Source organism: Culex pipiens, chromosome 3 (genome assembly GCF_016801865.2).
Source record: "Culex pipiens pallens isolate TS chromosome 3, TS_CPP_V2, whole genome shotgun sequence".
Taxonomy (NCBI): Eukaryota; Metazoa; Arthropoda; class Insecta; order Diptera; family Culicidae; genus Culex; species Culex pipiens.
This window is the reverse complement of record NC_068939.1, coordinates 64,032,002-64,051,792: the sequence shown is the minus strand read 5'-3', so window position 1 is coordinate 64,051,792 and position 19,791 is coordinate 64,032,002. Positions and strand designations below refer to the sequence as shown.

Genomic DNA, 19,791 nt, shown 5'->3' with positions numbered 1-19,791 from the left:
TTAGTGCAGTTTTTAATCGATTAAGCTTCTTTTAACATTTTCATGTTTTGACTTGATTTTTTTAGTTTTGGAATTTAATCAAAATTGGGCATCTTACCCTTCAAAGGGTTGTTGATGTTCACTACACTGTTGAAAGCTTTTGAGCACGAACACAATACGAAACATTGAATAAAATGCCAACGTCTGTAGCTCTGAGTGACCTAAAGCAAGAGAAAGAGAGATTCTGAGTGCGAATTTTTCACAAACTTTCGAAAAAGGCAAAATCCAACAAAATGCCACGAAGAAGAAACCGAAACGCACCCAGAACGAGAAACAATCTCGTGCGATGGCGTCATATTTCAATTTTTAATGAGTAAACAAGTTTGTTCTTTTTCTTTGCCATTTTGGTTGTTGCCGTGTATACTTTCAGACACGAGACGTCTCGCGAGCCTTTTTGCCAAAAAAGAAAGAGGCAAGGCTTGGGCAACCAGCTGAATTAAGAAAAAAAGCAGAATAAAATAAACAAGATTGCGCAAATAACTCAAAAGCATGTGACGGGGTTGGCGAGAGCACACAAAAAGTCCTTTTTATTTGTATGGTATTGTTCAGCACAAATTACCTTTGATTAAGGCTACCAACTCTTGCTGAGCAAAAATCCGTAAACTTTGCCGATGTGATACCATGGTATAACAAAAACTGTCAAAGAATTATTTAGATAAATTTGAAATTTTAGAATTGAACATATAAAAATGTGTCGTTTTTACAGCTTACAAACAAATGTTAACAGGGTTCCACAAGATTTAGAAAACCTTTGGATTTTTATTGGGTAAGGAATTTGAAAAGAAAAATAATTCATGATAAACTTTAAACTGAAGAAAACCCGGAAATCTATCCCTTTGAAATCAAACCGACAGTTAAATAAAAATGACTAGTTAGCAAAAGTTTTGGCAAAATCAAAAATGCAATAAATTTTTTTTAAAGTTGTTAAAATTCCGTACAAATCCGTATTTTGCGAAAAATTCTTTACAAAAATTCCGAAGAGGGTCGAAAATTCTTACGTTAAGGTAAAAATCCGTACAGTTGATAGCCGTGAAATGGCATGAAAGTATATCAGAATCTGCATGAAAACTGTCCTCATGCATTTTTTGCGATATAGGGGTATGACATTTTTGCCCGCTACCGACAATTATCGACATTACCGACGGCTTTTTGGCTGTATTTCACAAAAAAAAACCTTAATAGAACGAGGATTGAACTACCAACTTCTTGGTTATTGATGCGACACGCTACCACCGCGCCATGGACGCTTGATGAATGTGAGTAAAAGGGCCCCAAATTATTTTTCTCTTTGGAGTGTTGCTCGGAGACGGGCCAGCTTTATATGTGTTGGTGAGAACTGCAGATCGCTAAAATGTTTACACGCGGCCAAAAATGATCTACGGGCTTGCTGCAAAAAAATGTTATAAAATGTGACATTTTCTGCAGCAAATCCACTGTTGCAGATTTTGAGATATATTTTTCCTTTGGGTGTACCTTTGATTGAGAATTTCTCAGAGAGTTGATTGTGAACAGCGTTTCTAAATTAACGTTTTATTTTTATGAACTAAAATTAGACATCGGATTTGTCCAAAAGCAAAATCGTGACACGAAAATTTGACAGCGTACTCCTTTCATATTTTTTATATTTTACCTCAATTTATTTAGAAAAAGTAAAACTACACAAAAAGATATTGAAACTCTTTACAATTTACTCACCTTTGATGTAATACCTATTACACTTTTTTTTACAGAAAAACATTCTACAAGCACCGATGTAATACAGTCCAGACTTGATTATCCATAGCCTTGATCATACGAATTTTCAATTATTTGAAGTTTCAATTTTCCGAACTTCGATTACACAGTAAAATATGAAATGGTAATATTACATCTGGGAATGTTGTCAGATTTTGTGTCAAATAATGTGCAATTTAACATCAACATTTTTCCTATGTTTTGCCTTCCTCACCTAACTGAGGAAAGGCTATAAAATCACTCAGAAAACGAACTTCTTAGTTGTACCTCATAGATCCACCTTCATGTATACATATCGACACAGAATCAAATTCTGAGCAAATGTCTGTGCACTGGATTATCTCGGCACTGGCTGAACCGATTAGGACCGTTTTGGTCTCATTCGATTCGTCTTGGGGTCCCATAAGTCGCTATTGAAAATTATAAAGTTTAGTTAAGTACTTCAAAAGTTACGCTAAAAAAACGATTTTAACAAAAGTCCGGAAGATTGTAAAAAGGGTGGTTTTTGTAAGAAAACCCGTCATGCTATACATTTTTAGAAAGGTAATAAAGAGACCTTTCCAACGCGTCAAAAACATTTGAGATCTGACAACCCTATCAAAAGTTATAAGCACTTAAGTGTTATTTATGCAATTTTTGGACGCCGGATCTCAGATATTTTGATGAAAACGTTGTCCGGATCTCTCATGCGACCTATCGTTGGATAGGTAATCAAAAGACCTTTCCAACGCGTTCAAGACATTGAAGATCTGACAACCCTATCAAAAGTTATAAGCATTTAAGTGTTATTTATGAATCTTTTAGAGGCCGGATCTCATATATTTCGATGAAAACGTTGTCCGGATCTACCATGTGACTTGTCGTTGGATAGGTAATTGAAAGACCTTTTCATCGAGTTCAATAGATTGCAGATCTGACAACCCTTTCAAAAGTTATAAGCACTTAAGTGTTATTTATGAACTTTTAAGAGGCCGGATCTCAGATATTTTGATGAAAACGTTATCCGGATCTATCATGCGACTAGTCGTTGAATAGGTAATCGAAAGATCTTTCCAACAATTTCAATAGATTGCAGATCTGACAACCCTATCATAAGTTATACGCACTTAAGTGTTATTTATGAACTTTTTTCAGGCCGGATCTCATATATATTGATGAAAACGTTGTCCGGATCTATCATGCAACTTGTCGTTGGATAGGTAATCAAAAGACCTTTTCAATGAGTTCAATAGATTGCAGATCTGACAACCCCATCAAAAGTTATAAGCACATAAGAGCCCTGAATTATGAAGATCTTACTACCCAATCTGATGGTATGAATCAAGTTGATAGAACACTGAAAGCTCCGTCCTTTTGTATCTATTTTGGATAGCATTACCCTCTAAATGTGAGGAAGGCACCAACCACCTTAGGGTGGATTAAGTAACGTTTTTTTTTTAATTTTACTTTTTTACACATTTAGGTAACATTTAACAAAGAAGAGGTTCAACTATCCGAATTTCAACCGTCCAACATTTTTTAACTGTGTAGTCAAATTTGAGTTCATTTTATTAAAAAATGTTTTTTTTTCACCGCAATTTTGATTTGTTGCCAGGTTGCCAGTTGGAAATTGACAGTTTCTAGACTAACCATCATCTGTTTCTGTTCCAGTTTTTGGCAGATTTTTTATTTATAGCCAATTTTGAATTAAATTTCTAACAAATTGGACGTGTAAATCACAATATTCATAGGCTGTATTTCAAAAGTCAAAATGCTAATTAAAGTATCCATAGTTTTTAAACAAAATTGTTACCAACAACCCCTCTCCCACCTGCTGAAATTTTGCCTGCCAGATTTTTCCAGATTTTTTTTCGGCGCAAGGCAAGATTTTTGAAATTTTGCCATTTTGTCATTCTGGCACGCACGTATACTGCTAACATTTTTGATTATTACTCGGGACTGCAGTAACTAAACTCAGCCAAATCTCGAGACATTGCAGTTAATTTTCAACCAAACAAAACGTGGTTGTAGTTGTTTACATTGTGTTTCTTGAAGGCAGTGTTGTAAATGAGTGATAGAAAAAAAAAACTATCATTTGATAATTCCTGCACCAAAACATCAGAGAGTATAGCGCCGTCACTACAGCTTTTGTGATCTCTTCCTGTATGATTCCCATTCTCTTCCTATCCATTCTCCGAAGATTCTTTTGTTTTCTCAGCAAACCGCAAGGAAAGAACGCGAGAAGGGGATTTGCGTGAATTTTTTTTTTGTGGTGACTTGTTTTTGGCTACGCTTTGTTGAGAGGGGATGGTTGTGAATAAGGACATGAGAGAAAAAGAGAATGTCACATGGGAATCTCGCGAGTGAAAGTTGGAGGATGAGATTTCAGACATGATAACTGTAGTCACTGAGAATTGAAAGTTTGATATTTGTATAACCCTGAACGAAGGTCAACTATAAAAGCGACATTAGAGGCATCATGCGACAAATCGATTGCAAATATAAACTAAACAGAGAATCTGCATCAATCAACTGGTCCAACGGCCATCAATGGAATTTCATGCCCCTCGAGATATGCCCGTCATCGTAAACAACGTAGTTGAGCGGGAGGATTGTTTACGATAACGGACGCTTCTCACGCCCATTGATCGCTTCTTATCGAGCCTAATGTGTGAAGTGGTCCGTTGTTTACGGAAACTATATCTAAAATTTAGAAGTTGATTTGTTTATGTAAACAATTCAGAACGTTTGATTAGGGCCGTTTGGAATGCTGTGACAGGAAGTTGAAGTCAGCAGATTTTTGTTTTATGTTTTAACATTCCAACGCCCAAGGCTCCAAAAAAGTTGGAACGTCAACTTCAACTCGCTGGTTCTCGGGCGTAACTCGCCCAATCAAGACAATTCTTTTTTCCAGTGATTTGTTAGGATGTCTAGATAAACCTAGAACTTTGCAGAACTCAATTTGATCAAATCTGTAATTTTTGCGATCAAAAACATCGTTCCAACTTTTTTTTTCACGTGTAAAAAAAAATTCGCCAAAAATTCCGCGGAGGCTGTCGTTTTAAAAAAGTTGGAACGATGTTTTCGGTCGCAGAAATTACAGATTTGTTCAAATCAAGTTCTGCAAAATTTTAGGATCATCTAGACATTCTTACAAATCCCTGGAAACAATAATCGTCCCGATTGGTTGAGTTATGCCCGAGAACCAGCGAGTTGAAGTTACCGTTCCAACTTTTTTGGGAGGCTTGGGCGTCCGTGTAAGTTGGACATGCGTTGGGCGTTCCAGTGTTAAGGAGAAATTGATCAGTGTCCAATGTCTACGACTTTCTGCCTGTCCAAGACATTTAAAAATAGATCGGACTCAAATTGGAGTACATCGTCAATTATTTCTTTCACCATAATTAATTGGAGTGCATCCCAAAAGGAGACAACGGGCTACTTCGGCTGGAAAATTTAGGCCATGGTATTTCCGAAGATGCAGAATACGTCATCGTCATTTCAATTTCCACCGCAATGGGAAAAAGTTGATAGGGGGAGAATGTCAATTTTCAACCCACTCCGTGCAGTTTTTCGCTCCTTTTTTCAATGGAAGAGCTCAAAAATGGGCCATTTCTCCTACATACTTGTCATTATGCCGGCATGATCATTCTCTTCCCTTTGAGTGTTTGTTGACGACATGGGCTGGAGCAATAGCACACATACAACCTAACACCCTTGAGGATGGCAAGAGAACTGTGACGCTGGCGCAGAACGAAAAAAAGAGGCCTACGTGACGGAAGTCGCGACGCGACGATGTTCTGCTCTGTTCCGCAAGTATAGTATCCAGAGCCAGTCACTATTCACGTTCACTCACAAAGTAGAGTTGAAGGATGCTTGTGCCGTAGGAATAAAATAGAATGAAATTCGTGCGGATAACGTCTGATGAATTTTAAAAAAATGTAGAGTTGAAATCTGTTCAAATTCAATCTTTTATTCAAAAAATAATGTGATTCATGTCCTGCTTTATTACGCATTGTTGTCTCTTGTTCGCAGAAAAATATTTTTCCCAGCTTTAATTTTTTAAATTACTGTAAAAAATCCACATATTTGCTAATTGAGCAAACTCCTAAGATTATCATGATTGTGCTATCTTGTTACCATTTCATTTTAATCAGATTGAGTTAAAGACGCCATTTAACTAGTGCGTCCATTCCGGGATTTCCAAATTCCAGAATCCCAGGATTTTTTTATATTTTTTCCAGGTTTTCCCTATATTGGAAAAGAAATATTTATTTGGTTAAAAAAATCCGATTTCGATTTTCAAGCAACAACATTTTTGTTAGATCATCATAAATTTGTTTTTTAGGTGAAATTGTTGATATTTAAGTGTGCATATCCGTAAATTTTCAAAACAAAAGTGGCCGACTGCTATAAAGTCAACTTCGTATCTTCTATATATATAAAAAATTTCGACGGTTTTGTTCGAACGCGAATCAGTTCAATACGGAGCGTCGGATCGAGGTGCTCTTTGTTGCGTTAGGTTCGTGTAAGCCCAAGGAAGGTTTTTACGCTTACTAATTGACACTTTGGCCACTCTGGAACCGATTCCGGAGCATCGGCAAATTGTATGGAGAAAGTTACGTAAAATCAAATTTTGATCTCAGGAGGCTGAATAAGCAAAAAAATAAAAAAACGTCAACAAACGAAAAAACGGCAGAACGAAGTTTGTCGGGTAAGGCTTGTTTTATATACGTATACAGTGCCATCCCTTCTTGGCAACACGACGTTTTTATGTTGCCAAAATCGGGAGATAATAAAAAAAAATTTATAGAAAAAACTACTATCATTTTTGAGAAAACCATCATTTAACATCGATTATCCTTCATAATGACGGGTGTGGTTTAAGGGAACGTTCATAAATGACGAAATGAACGAAATAAATGATTTTTTGACATTGGAAAAAACTAATTGATTTATTACAAAAGATATTTATTGCATTCAATATAATTAAAAATATTAATATTAATTGGGTGTTGCCAAAATCAAGAAAAAAATAAGAAATTTTTACCAAAATCAGGTGTTGCCTAAAACGGAATGTATTTTATTCGAAAATAAATTTTCATGTTTTACCGGCATCTGGGGCGAACAGAACAAATGTAACGGATGTAGACAATTGTTGAAGAAATATTTTTTACACAATTTTATGTTATTTGATTTCGGTTAGGCCATTGCAAATATTTTCCAAGTTTATGTCAACCAATTTAAGTTTATGTGTTTTAAAAAAGGGGAAATTTTCTTATGTTTGACAGGTTAAATATTTGGTCCTATGTCTGTACAATTTCGCGAGTATTAAATAATTAGTAAAAATATTGAGCAAAACATTTTAGAGAAACCTGTTTGCTTACTTCCTGATGAACTATTTGTTACATAATCTTGGTTGAAAATGATTTTTATAGCTGTAATTGATCGTTAATGTGCTGATAGGCCAACTTTAGATAACAGATTGAATTACATCAACGTACGGTATGGTAGAAGCAAAACATTATAATTCGAGATGACCCATGGGAGATTTATACATAGAAAGAAGTACCTTTTTGATCAAGAATATGTTCGATACAAAGTATTCTATCGATGAAATTTGGGTTTTTCAGAAAAAATGAGTTTTTTCATACTGATGGAGACGCTTGGTACAAAATTTAAATTTAAAAAATACGAAAAAAATTTTTTGTAATGTTTATAGTAAGGGAACAGCATCTAACTCCAGCGTGCCTCTAATGTTGCCATATCAGCACTTGGACATTCATTTACAGCTCGTAAAAAGCATTTTCAACTGAAAGCGAGTGATAAATCGCTTAATAGGAAGTGAGCAAGCCAGTCAATTAGAGATATAGAGTATTTATTAGGATGTATCATTTTTGCGGGCATTTCAGGGCATCATCCCCTAGGTGTACTGAACCCAAGTTCCAAATATGAGCTTGATTGGATGAAGTTTTCAGCGGTGGTATTATAAATTAAATAACATTTTTAATAGTTGACGAACCTTTTCACACTCTTCGGCACAGTTGTTCCCTAGAACACAATCTATGAGCTCGTGAGGTTTTTGAAAAAACGCACCGATTTTACGGGTTAAATCCCATTTAACCCTTTCGAGCCTGAATTTCAAAAAAAAATATGTTTAAACAATTGATGGGAAAAAGAATTTTAAGACCATACGAAAATTATAGGCTAGTTTTAAAAAAAATCATTTTTGGGTCATATATGACCCATCAGGCTTGAAAGGTTTAAACTTCAAAGTCAAAGCGCCAGGTCCTGTCGCAAACCAATCAAGCTCAGTTCACCTAGCGAATAATGCCCTGAAATGCCCGCAAAATTCGACCATTTTGTTACATCCTAATATTTATTCCAATCTGAGGCTGTATTTATCTTACATTATCAAATAATGAACACAATTCAAACAAAATGAAAAGCTACTTGTTGTGCTAAAATAATTAAAACGATTTTATGATTGTACATCTGAAAACGAAAACATTGAAGTCTTGAACAACATTATTTTAAATTAATTTTCATTTAATATCCACTATTTATATCAATCAAAATCATAATGCCTCATTACTCTTCAAACTTGATTTTAAATATTTGATTTTTTTTTTGGCTTTCGAAAACAACCAAGCGTCTCCTCTTCCATTCCTGCAAATCCATCCTTTATAATCAAAAGGCTTCAGGCTCAATTTCACAGAAACGTCGCGTACGACGCAAAATGTGTACATAACGCGTAGTAGTAAAGCGCGTGCAATCAAAGCTCCATTCACACGCAATTTATTGATTTTTGAACTCATATCCTGTGGCTTATTTTTTGGCCGCTCCGCACCTTCTCTCCTCGGCTCCCTTGAAATGGTAAGGTTTATCTATGAACAGCAAGATTGGAAAATTGTGAAATAGTTTTTTTCCTCTAAACTACATTATTTCCTTTATATTTATCATTAGTTTGTAATAATTTTCATAGAAACATTAAAAAATAATTTATACAAATTGGTAAGAAATATTTTAAACTATTTTTTAAACACGGCATTTTTTTTCCTTCTTTACACCTTTCCAATCAAAATTTGCACCACGTTTGTTTTCTAAACAATCAGCAAACTTTTAATTGGATCAAAAATAAATTAATTAATTTACAGGGCTCATCCTCCTCCACCCACCAGCCATCTGTGTATATCCTTGTACAGGTTGAAAAATTTACCTCCTCACTAATCTATCCACTAATCAGCCATAACCAGCTTAGTACGTTCCACAAAATACGTCAGCACTACACGAATGACACAGCACAACAAAAGCATCGGCTCGCACCATCAATATTTGATTTTAATAACTTGATTGCTTATTAATCGTCACCGCTTTTTTTCCTCTAGCTTAGAATTCCGCTCCACGGGGTCTCCACGGACGACGCGATTAGAGTGAGGCTCGATTTTGCCCCAAATTTTCCCCGAAACATCTCGTTTTTCCTCTCAATCCGCTTTTCACTCTCGCGCTCTCTCTCTCTCTTATTCTCTTTAGCCCACGGACACATTTGGGTGCAACTGAACTCAAACGAGCCTCCTCGAAGCGCTTCTCGGAGAGCTTTTGGCATCGGGCCAACAATAGCAGCGCCACAAGAGAAGAGACCATCCTCTGTCATAAGGAAGAGGAAAAAAAAGGTCCTTGACGGAAAAGCTTTTGCGCTGCTGTGCGATGGGTTTCCACAATGGTTTTGTGTTCACACAATGTTTTTTTTTTGCTCAGATTCGCTGGAACGATGCCGAGCAGGGTTTCCAAAATTTGGATTTGTATTTTATTGATAGAAATCTACTCTTATATATTTTCAAACTTGTTATGAAAAAAAAATATTTTTAAACTATTCATTGAAGTGTATCATTCGAAAATGCTAGGGTGTTATGTTAAACATGACCAATATGAAAAATATGCAAGCAAATATGTCAACACACTTAGATTTTTTACCGAATTCGATAAAGTTTACCGAATTTTCAACTGCTGAACAGTTCGGTAAACTGAATATTACCTGATTCGGTAAAAACTTACCGAAATTCGGTAATGAAGTTCATTTTTGTTCATCGTACAACCGAAATTCGGTAATATTTTGTTCATTTTGACAGATGGTTTACCGATCTAAACTTTACCGATTTTTCAACTACTGAATTCGGTAAAAAAATCTAAGTGTGTGAATTCTTCAATATTTTGCATTTTTTTTGAGTAGCCTAGCATAACTGAAATACTGTATACATCATTTTTGTCGGTAAACCATCTGTCAAAATGATCAAAATTTTACCGAATTTAGGTTGTACGATAAACAATAATGAACTTCATTAGGGAATCACGGTAAATTTTTACCGAATTCGGTAATTTTCAGATTACCGAACTGTTCAGCAGTTGAAAATTCGGTAAACTTTACCAAATTCTGTAAAAAAATCTTATTTGATGAATGAATGAATGAATGAAAAAAAATCTAATTGTGTATGAAAATATTATTTTTCTTTTTATGTAGATCTGTTGTCCCAACATTCAAAATTTGTGAAAAACAAAAAAAAAGACCTTTTTGATAAATAAATAAACGTTTGCCTATGTATTATAATAATAAAAAAAAACAATTTCTAACATGCTGACGCTACAATACACTATGGTACATTGGGTGGCCAAGTTTCAAAAAAGTTACATTCTCAAAATATTTTTTGGTATTTTTTTCTCGAAAGTAAACATTCTAACTAAGAAAAATCCAAATTTTCAAAGCTCTAAGTTTGTTCATTACGGAGATACACAAGCTGAAATTCAAAAAATGCAGTAAAAAACTAGCGTTTTTCGTAAAAAAGGCTGATTGTTTAATTTTAACATGGCTCAGCCATTTTAAATATTTTATTAGGACAATTATACATCGTTGGAAAGGTAATGAGATAAGCTTTGAAACTATTAATAGATAAAATGTTGTTTCCAAACCAAAAACTGAAGTTTTAATCGAATAACTGAAGCATTTTTTTGACAAAACTTATTTTTTTTGTGTTTGTTAATCGAGTACTTTTTTTGCTAACCGATGCTAAACATGAAACTAAGATCACTTGAAAGATTGGATCATAATCTAACATTGCTGAAATTTCCAGCCTGCGATTTTTTGCGTTTTCGGAGATATGCCATTTTGAACATTTACATTTTATCAAAATTTGCTGCAATCTACATATGCGCCCGTTTATTTCACTTGCTTTGCTACCTACTTCATGGGCATCGTCGCTTCAAAAATCAATACCTGGTTTCAAGAAGTTCGAAATGACTTTGTTGGAATTTTCTGTTGCCTACATTTAAAATTGAGTACCTTAGTCAAAATAAGGTATTCCTACCGAAGTTTCTCAAGCGAAACTGGAGAATCTCAGTTTGATACCGAAAAAAGTATTCAGCAAAATATTGACTTAGCATGATGAATTTCTGCGATCAATCCATGAGACTGATCCACATTTTAGTTCTATGTTGGTACTAACCAACATCATAAAAAGTACCTTTAACATATCCTGAAGCCGTCAGAAACTCTATAATCAAATGAATTTTCATGAACAAGAACTTTAGGATTAGTTAGAATATGTTTTGTATTTTATCGTTTTACTTCATAATTAATATTTTGAATAAAATTAATTTTCTGTTAATTGATTTAATAATTAAAATTTTCGCAATTTATGCCCGTAAGGGTGGGAGGGTGGTTGGGTCTCAAGTTATATGGCATGGACTTACAAAAAGAAACACACAGCAGTAAATAATAAATATTTGACTAAAAATGAATTTATTACGCTTAACAAAATTTTGTTGGAGGGGAGGAGAGGAGGGGGGGGGGGCTGAATGAAAGAGGAGGGAGGGGTTGTGTCCTTAAAGTGGGGATGTATTAGCTTATCCATAATTTAATAATATAAACTTGCAATACAATATATACGCAATTCTGTTGCACTTGCAAATATATGAAAAGACTATTTATTATAAACAATCAACTATTGAAAAACATGAAAAGTCATAAAAATGGACGTATATCATTTCAATACCATACAATTACCCTAATTTAAATGAAAAAACATTTAAAAAGCAAAAAAATAATTTGGCCGCCTGTTTGTATGGAGATGGCCCATAGTGCAATAGTTCTCGTAATCAGGATTAAGTGGCTTAATACTCAAACAGAAAAAAATTATAGCTGAGTAACATCGTTCAAGTTCCTGATTTTTTTGTATTTAGAATAAAATTCCACCTTTTTCAATTAAACTTTTCTATAAGTAGAAAATCAGTTCACAGTTTTGTTTTTTTAACCTATTCCAGTTTTAGAGTTCCTTTTAACTTAGTTTTACAATCTAATTCATGTTGATGTGATTAGATATTCTAACAAAGAAGTTGGCAAGAGAAGGGAAATCTACTTTTAAAAATACCTTCGAAATTTGTAAAGAATTAAATTAAAGAAATAGAAAATAAGTTCCACTTTTTATGCCCTTTAATTGTAACTTTTACAAAACACTCTAAGTGAAATGTAAACAAATTATCGAGTTCTGTTTTTCAAAGGCAGCATTTTTCATCAATTTTTTAAAGAAAAAGTTATGATAATTTAAAGAACTCAAACGTAGCTGACCAAAACAGAAAAAAAATGAAAAAAAATCTAGAGTTTTTTTTGGAAAAGTTTCAAAATTTTCATGTTTGTTTTATTGGGTGTTTCTGAAACTGCCTTGAGTCAGAGATATTAAAAACCAACCAGAAAACAAAAAAAAAGTTTAATAGGCCTTTAAAAAAAAACTCCTGGAATACATTTCAAGTCTGCAACAATATTTGAAAAGGGCGCGTAACCATATTGACAGCTCCAAACAGCAGGCAACTATTTAACAAAACTCGCATTGTTGTTTTGTAGCTGGTGGTCGAAGAAATAGTTTAGCAATGAGTTCGAACTGTAAAAATGCTTTTCCGCACTTTTTTGTTTGTTGCTGTAGAAGTTAATCAAAGGGGGGGGGGGGGTCTGATATTTCAAAAAAGTGTCCACGTGGTTTATGGATGATACCTTAACCAAAAGAAGAAAACATGTTTATTTCCAATCCTAATAATTTCCATTTAAGATCAGCATTTTTTAATTTTGAAAGCAAAGATTTGATTAAATAAAGAAGAAAATAAAGAAAAGTGAATAACATAAATAATAAATAGCTATCACCAGTCAGCTTTATGCTGGATGCAATTTTTAAAACATAATATTTTAATAATAATTCTGTTTCAGCAACAATTATTTATTCGCTGAACCTTTAGCAAATTTCTGTAAATTATTGCCATTGCCAATGTTTATCAGTATTTGAAAAAAAAAACTATATGTTGTTTTCAGAAATTCAATAGCTGCCAAGTTTGAAATAAACCAAAATTTAAAATAAAGTTAAAAAAAATAAATTTGCAAAGAAGTCATATCCACGTGCAAATGAAAATAAATCTTAAGAAATCGAAAGTTTTGGCACCCACTTTTCCATCCTTACAACCTTTCCACCTTCCCCCCTTCCCCCAGGTCAACACATCTTGTCGTGTAAAACTCCCAAGACCAACAACTGCTGATGACGCCGATGATAAAGGATATATTTACGCAGCCAGTCAGCCCAGTCCAGTCGAAGGATATTCTCAGGGCCGTCGTCGTCATCGTCGTCTCGTCCGTAATTTTCTCCCAGAATCAACAACGATGCGATATTTGTACAAGAATAGGAACCCAAGGACCGGAGACTCGCCTTGGCCAGACGCAAGGAAACTTACACCTCAAGGATATTACAGCATTACAAAGAGAGAGAAAGTGCGACAAAACGAGAGAAAGGATCGTGGGAAAAAGGATTCCACACACACACTTGTTCGCCCACCCAAATTCCAAGTCGTCGTCCCCTTCCACCCCACGTGTGTGTACTGAAGGTCCCAAAAGCTCTCCGCTTTGGAAAAGCATGAATGTGATGAGCTTGTTTTTTGGATTGTTTAATCGATAAAATCAGGGCATGCGCAAACCCAGCTCTTCAAATTTCGTCAACCTCTTCCGTTTTTCTCCGTCGTCGTCGTCGGGGGAGCGGATTGAGAATGCAGGAGATCTCCTTTTGGGTTTAGTCGAGAGTGGTTCTACCACACCGACTGGCACGGACAAGCTCCGGAATTTGCTGCTCGAGCACGTTCAAAACAATTCCCCGTACGTGATGCGGCAGGCTTGATGGGCTTTAGAGAGCTTCGCGCAGGGATATACATTTTTGTGTGGGAGATGATGATGCTGATGATCGCTATTTTTTCTTCAGTATAGCTACTTGTATTACTTGAAGGTTGTGAAGACGAAATGACGTAAAAAGTTTATACACAAATAATAAAATAAAAAATATTTTCAGAATTTGAAAATCAATCCTAACATAAAAAACTTTACTTAATCCACCTTAAGGTGGTTGGTGCCTTCCTCTCATTTATAGAGTGATTCCAACTCCCCTAAAGTCTACATGGTTTATGGATCTCCCCTAACGTGATCGCAGGTCCTAATAAAAATAAGTGATGAGTAAAAAAAACAGACTACCTACAGACTTTTTATCAAGATTATACAGACACCGTCTTTGAGGAAAATGACATCCCTCTACACGGCTCTCTGTGGAGAAATAGATTGAGGTTATGTAAATTCAGACCATTTTTTAAACTGCTTGTAATTTTAGATAGGTAAGTCAGATCTTGAAAATTCTTAATCCACAAGAAAGGTCAGAACCTTTCTAAAAATATATAATGTGGCAGGTTGTCGTGCAAAAACCACCCTTTTTTGCAAATTGTGAAATTTACATGCAGCAGTTTTTTAAGGATAACTTTTGAAGTGCTTTACCAAATATTATAAATTTCAATAGGGACTTATGGGACCCCAAGACAAATCGAATAAGGCCAATACAGTCAAAATCGGCTCAGCCAGTGACGAGATATTCCAGTGACATTGATTCGGTACACATGTCTACATACAGCCAAACACACATACATTTGCTCAGCTGGTGATTCTGAGTCGATATGTACAAATGAAGATAGGTCTAGGTGGTCTAATTAAAAAGTTAATTTTTCGAGTGATTTTATAGCCTTTCCTCAGTAAGGTGAGGAAGGCAAAAAGCCAAGCGATTTGTTGAAGTCTATTGAAAAATAAGACGTGAATTTAGAATGCTGAAAAGGTAGATGAAAAAATTTCACAATTCACAATCCAGATGTCACCGGTTCGAATCCCAAGGCGGACGAAAAAAAAGTGTAAATATAGATATTCGGTGCCCTCTCCCCGTGCCATACCTTCACACTTGGGAGACCCGGAAGGCGGAGTCTTGTCGCAAAAAGAACGATAATCACCTGTGGATCCCTTGACAAAACCGCAAGGTTTAATAGGGCCACATTATAAGGTGTTGACTTCGATTCCAATAGACATTTGGACAAATTTGGAGTGTATATTCAGAACATGCAGCAGAACCAAAGCTTTATCCCAGTATGGAAGGCAAACTGAGTTTATGTTTAGATAGCAGTGTTGTAAATGAGTGAACGAAAAACCTATCATTTGATAATTCCTGCACCAAAGCATCAGAGGGTATTGCGACCGTCACTATAGCTTGTGAGATCTCTGCGTTTATCCCATGAGTTCCAGCAAGAACATTCTCTTTCGATTACTACATCTCTTCTACTCGCTCACGCACACTCGCCGAAGATTCTCTTGTTTTCTCAGAAAAACGCAATGAGAGAACGAGTTGGGAACCGACCACGCATTACGTCTCGTTAAACTGCGTAGGCAAATTTTATGTTGTGATAGCTTTTGTAGCTTCGCTCTGATGATGGGAGATGATTAAGGATGATGTGGGAATGAGAGAGATAACGAGAATGTCACACAAGATTGTGTAAACACGAGATAAAGACGGGAAATTCTCGGTGCTGAGAATCATGCGACGAAAGAAGGGCAATGAAAGTTGAGAGATGAAATTTCGTCCATGATAATTGTATTCCGTGAGAACTGTAAGTTTGATTTTTATAAGCATGTATTGTATTTTAAACTTCAAAATTTTAATTCAAAATTTTTATGAAAATCGAAGTCTAATCCACTGAAAACAATCATAAATGCATTTTTGTGCATTGATAATCGTATTGAGCTCGTTTGGGCTATTTTTTTCAGGAGCACCGATGTACAACACCGCAAAAACTTTTTTTCTCGCAAAAAAAAAATGTTTTCGTCAGTACTCAGATACTGTAAATATGTTTGCCCTAAAAAACGAAATTTAGCTTTATTTTTTTTTTAATGTTAAATAGAAACAACAATCCAGCTGTAGAAATGATACGAAAGCTGGTGACAAGACAGATGGCAAGAAAGCAAATCTCTTTCCTCTAAAGAACTCTCTTAACCTATGATTTGCTGCGGTTTACTCTTGCTTCGAAAGGAACAAGAGTATTTCAGAGAAAACGGGAGCAATATTGAGGAAAGAGAGTTGCTCATTTGCTCACTGTCTTGTCCCTACAACGCCAATCAGCAGACAGAAAAAGAATACTCAGGTGTTAAAAATCGAGATTACAAACTTTGTTGAGAATACCGTTTCTTTAAAAGCTAAGCACGGAGCTCGAATGGAACGCGGTCAAGAAATGTTGCGCATTCTTTTCAATATACAGAAACTGAACATTGACAGTTGTGTTTAAGCACGTGTGGTTGTCTGAGTGTGAGGAAAAATAGATTTAAAATAATAAAAAATATTATTAAAAGCTAAAAACAATATTTAAAAAAATTAAATATAGAATAAACAAGAATTATTCATTAGAAAAAATTAAACCTTGAAAATTAAAAAAAAGATAGAATAAAAAAATATTTAGAAAATTAAAAATCGTGAAAATTACATCATTCCATTACATTACAATCGTGAAAATTATAATATTAAATGATTTCAACATCACATGGTATAATTTATGACGTGGACAATTAAAATTATTTTTAAAGAAAATTAACAAAAATTGTAAACAACAAAACCTTTGAAAATTAGTTCTAAATTTGCCAAACATGTTTTTTCCAACCGCTTCCAAAATGACAGTTAAAAATCTTATGGAGCGGTTGAATTAAGAATCTAAGTTTAAATAAACTTCGGAGAAAATTGATCATTTCAAATTTCACGGTATTTTCCAAATATCACGGCCAAGGTCACAGATATTTGTATTTCAGAACAAACAGCAATAAAAAAAGCAATTATGTTCAAAAAAAATAAAAACCAGCACACAAATGAAGGAACTCAGTTTTGAGCAAAGCAATTATCGTCGGAAACGAAGAGCAAATGTTTTTCTCACATTTAAATTCCTTATCTAGCATTTAAATGCTTGCGCTCAGCTGATCCAAGATTAATGAACGATCCTTTGGCATTGAATATTCCGGAACGCTCGAAAGGAAAAAAAAATACGATTTCGTCATTGAATTCCTTGTTTGATATATTTTTTGTAATATACCATCTACTTCAATGTTATATTTAATTTCATTTGTTCCTAATTTTCATTATCTAAGAATCAGTTGTTAATTTAAATGTTTCAATTGATCGACAATGTAGCCCGCCAACCGTAAACAACTCATCATTGTAGACAAAACCGCCGACACAAACGAACCATGATCTTTGCATTTCTCGAACCAACAAAGTGCACTCAATAATTAACGTGAACGTGACGGGACAATTAGTTCGACAGCTCGCGAACCACAAATAGCTCCGCTCGGTATCATCCAGAGAGATAGACAGCCAGAGACAATTCCCGGCCGTGTGGGCGGTTCGACAAACAGGGCTGATATCTGTAAACAATCAACTTAGACGTAATGTATAGGACACATTGCTAGAACATCGCGAACACCATCATCAAACCGTGGCCTGTTTGGGCTTGATGTTTTGCTGTCCAAAAGTAGACAGCAGTGAAGTCACTTAATCCTGGTTACATGACAGGCCGCCCACGTAGGGGGTGACTTAGACAGTGTTGCGTAGTTAGATAACGAGGGATTTACTTTGTTTTCACTAATTTGTGGTATTTTGTAATGACCTAACCATTAAGATGTTTTAAATTATCTTATATTTGGAAGGAAAAATGATGAATTTGAGTCTTTGAAATATTCTCAAAATTATACGATAGTACAAAATAAAGTACTGTTACCCTTACGTATCAGTATCAAACGTACGTATACGCAAACTGCAAAACTTGTAAACATCACCGGGAAAAAGGTAGAAATGTCCTTGCCCGTGCTCATATCGCACACACGTAGTCTGCTAATACCCTCTCCAAGCCGTGTAAGTCCGGCTACTGGGAACTGTGTCACGTCCGCGAAAATGTGATTTTATCCACGCGCCATCGCAGTTTGAACGATTTCTGTTGGGCCAAAAGTGTGAGCAGCATTTTATCATGACCATCAGTAGCAGCACAGGTGCGATCGTCGCAGAAACGTGATTGATGATGATGGTGCATTCTAGGGCAGGCGTGTAATCAGCGTTTTAGTCGTTAAACTTCCGGAATTGAGCATTGTTGTCTCACTTTTCTAATAAGTGAAGCAACCAAATCATGCCGAACATTTTTATGTGATAAACCCGATTTACGATTTTGAATATGAACGTAACAAAAATCTACAATTAGATTTGAAAAAATAGTTGTTTTCCAAATGAATTTAAATACATATCCGTAATATCCAAACCCATTTACAAATCCAAAATCAAGTGGAAATATACATCTATCCTGACGAAAAATTATTGCCTGAAGCTGTAATCGAGGGAATCACCCGTAAGATATTTAATGGCCAGGATGGTCAAACTACTAAAATGATGCAAGTAAACCCGTTAAGCGGTGCCAAAAACGTGTATGATGATCATGATGCCCGGTGTATATGGATGCATGTAAGTACGGCCACAAGTCTGTTGATCGTCTTCCGTATTAATGCAAGAGCTTTGGCACAAGAAAGCGGGGAAAAAATAAGCAGAGATATTTTTCATTCTTGTTGCCAAGTGGTGAGCAGTAAAAGGTCATGGTATTTTCGGCATTAAAAACTGATTTAATCCATAGACGTAGTTGGCCGGGGCATTTTGAAATAAGAAAAAAATGATATCATAATCCAAAACTGAATGTATGTCTTGACAGGGGTTCAGATCTTGTGAATTAATCAAAAAGTGTCAAATAATTACCTATCTTTCGATTTACATCGAGACGATTCTCAAAGATGTTAGTAGTTATAACCATTTACAACATTTCTAGAGTTTTTTTTAAAGGTCCTATAAACATATGAAACATTATTATTATTTAAAAAAAATCTAGATTTGTCAAGACAAAAAGATGGGGTTTCAATGACATTTTAGTATATTCGCTTATCGTTTAAACAGTAAACTTTAGCATTATGTTGCAGGAAACACTTTACTTTTACTCACAAACATTGAATCCGTGCAAAACGTTAGATAATTGGTGCCTTCATAACGTTAAGGGGTTACATACATGTCAAATATCAAAAATTCTTATTTACTATTATTTATTAAATCTTTTCAAAAGATGATTTCCAATCACTGCTGAAAGTATCATAAAGATATTTCATGATTTAAGTGAGTCGAAGACGATTTAAGTTTAAAGTGTTGCCATGCGCAAAGCGAACCGTCAAACTTTGTGAGCGTTTTTCTCAAAACACCGAGTTGATTTGTGGGTGCCACGATAGCTCGAAATGGGATGGACCAAATCGGCTGAAATGTGGAGTGAGGACTCTCAAGACATATCCCGTGTGCATAACGAAGCCCGATTTCGAAATTTAGGTTTTCAAAAAAATACAAAAATCAAAAACTGTTGTTTTTTTATATGAAAAACTGAAAAATATTTTTATCATTTTTTAAAATAAACTTTTTGAGAATCGGCCTTCGTCATGCACACTGGACCCGTTTAGTGAGTCTTCACCAAAATTTTGAGCCGATTTGGTCAACGCAGTGTTGAGATATCGTGGCACCCGTTTTTTGAAACTGCTAATTTAAAATAACTATATCTCGGCAATGGTACATCCAAATGTCTTCATATTTATTTTGATAATAGATG

The 19,791-nt window shown here is 35.1% G+C and overlaps 1 protein-coding gene across 2 annotated transcripts in view; it reads right to left on the bottom strand.

Moving 5' to 3' along the window:
• LOC120418550 (protein FAM13A) overlaps window positions 1–19,791 on the bottom strand; it is a 74,663-nt gene that overhangs the window by 50,463 nt on the left and 4,409 nt on the right. The window contains exon 1 of one of the 2 annotated variants that reach the window (XM_052709320.1): window positions 8,969–9,167. The exons of the other annotated variant lie outside the window; for it this stretch is intronic. The gene's annotated coding sequence lies outside the window, so the exon portion shown is untranslated. Of the gene's footprint in view, window positions 1–8,968; window positions 9,168–19,791 lie in introns of those variants that run through there. 2 annotated transcript variants of the gene reach the window in all.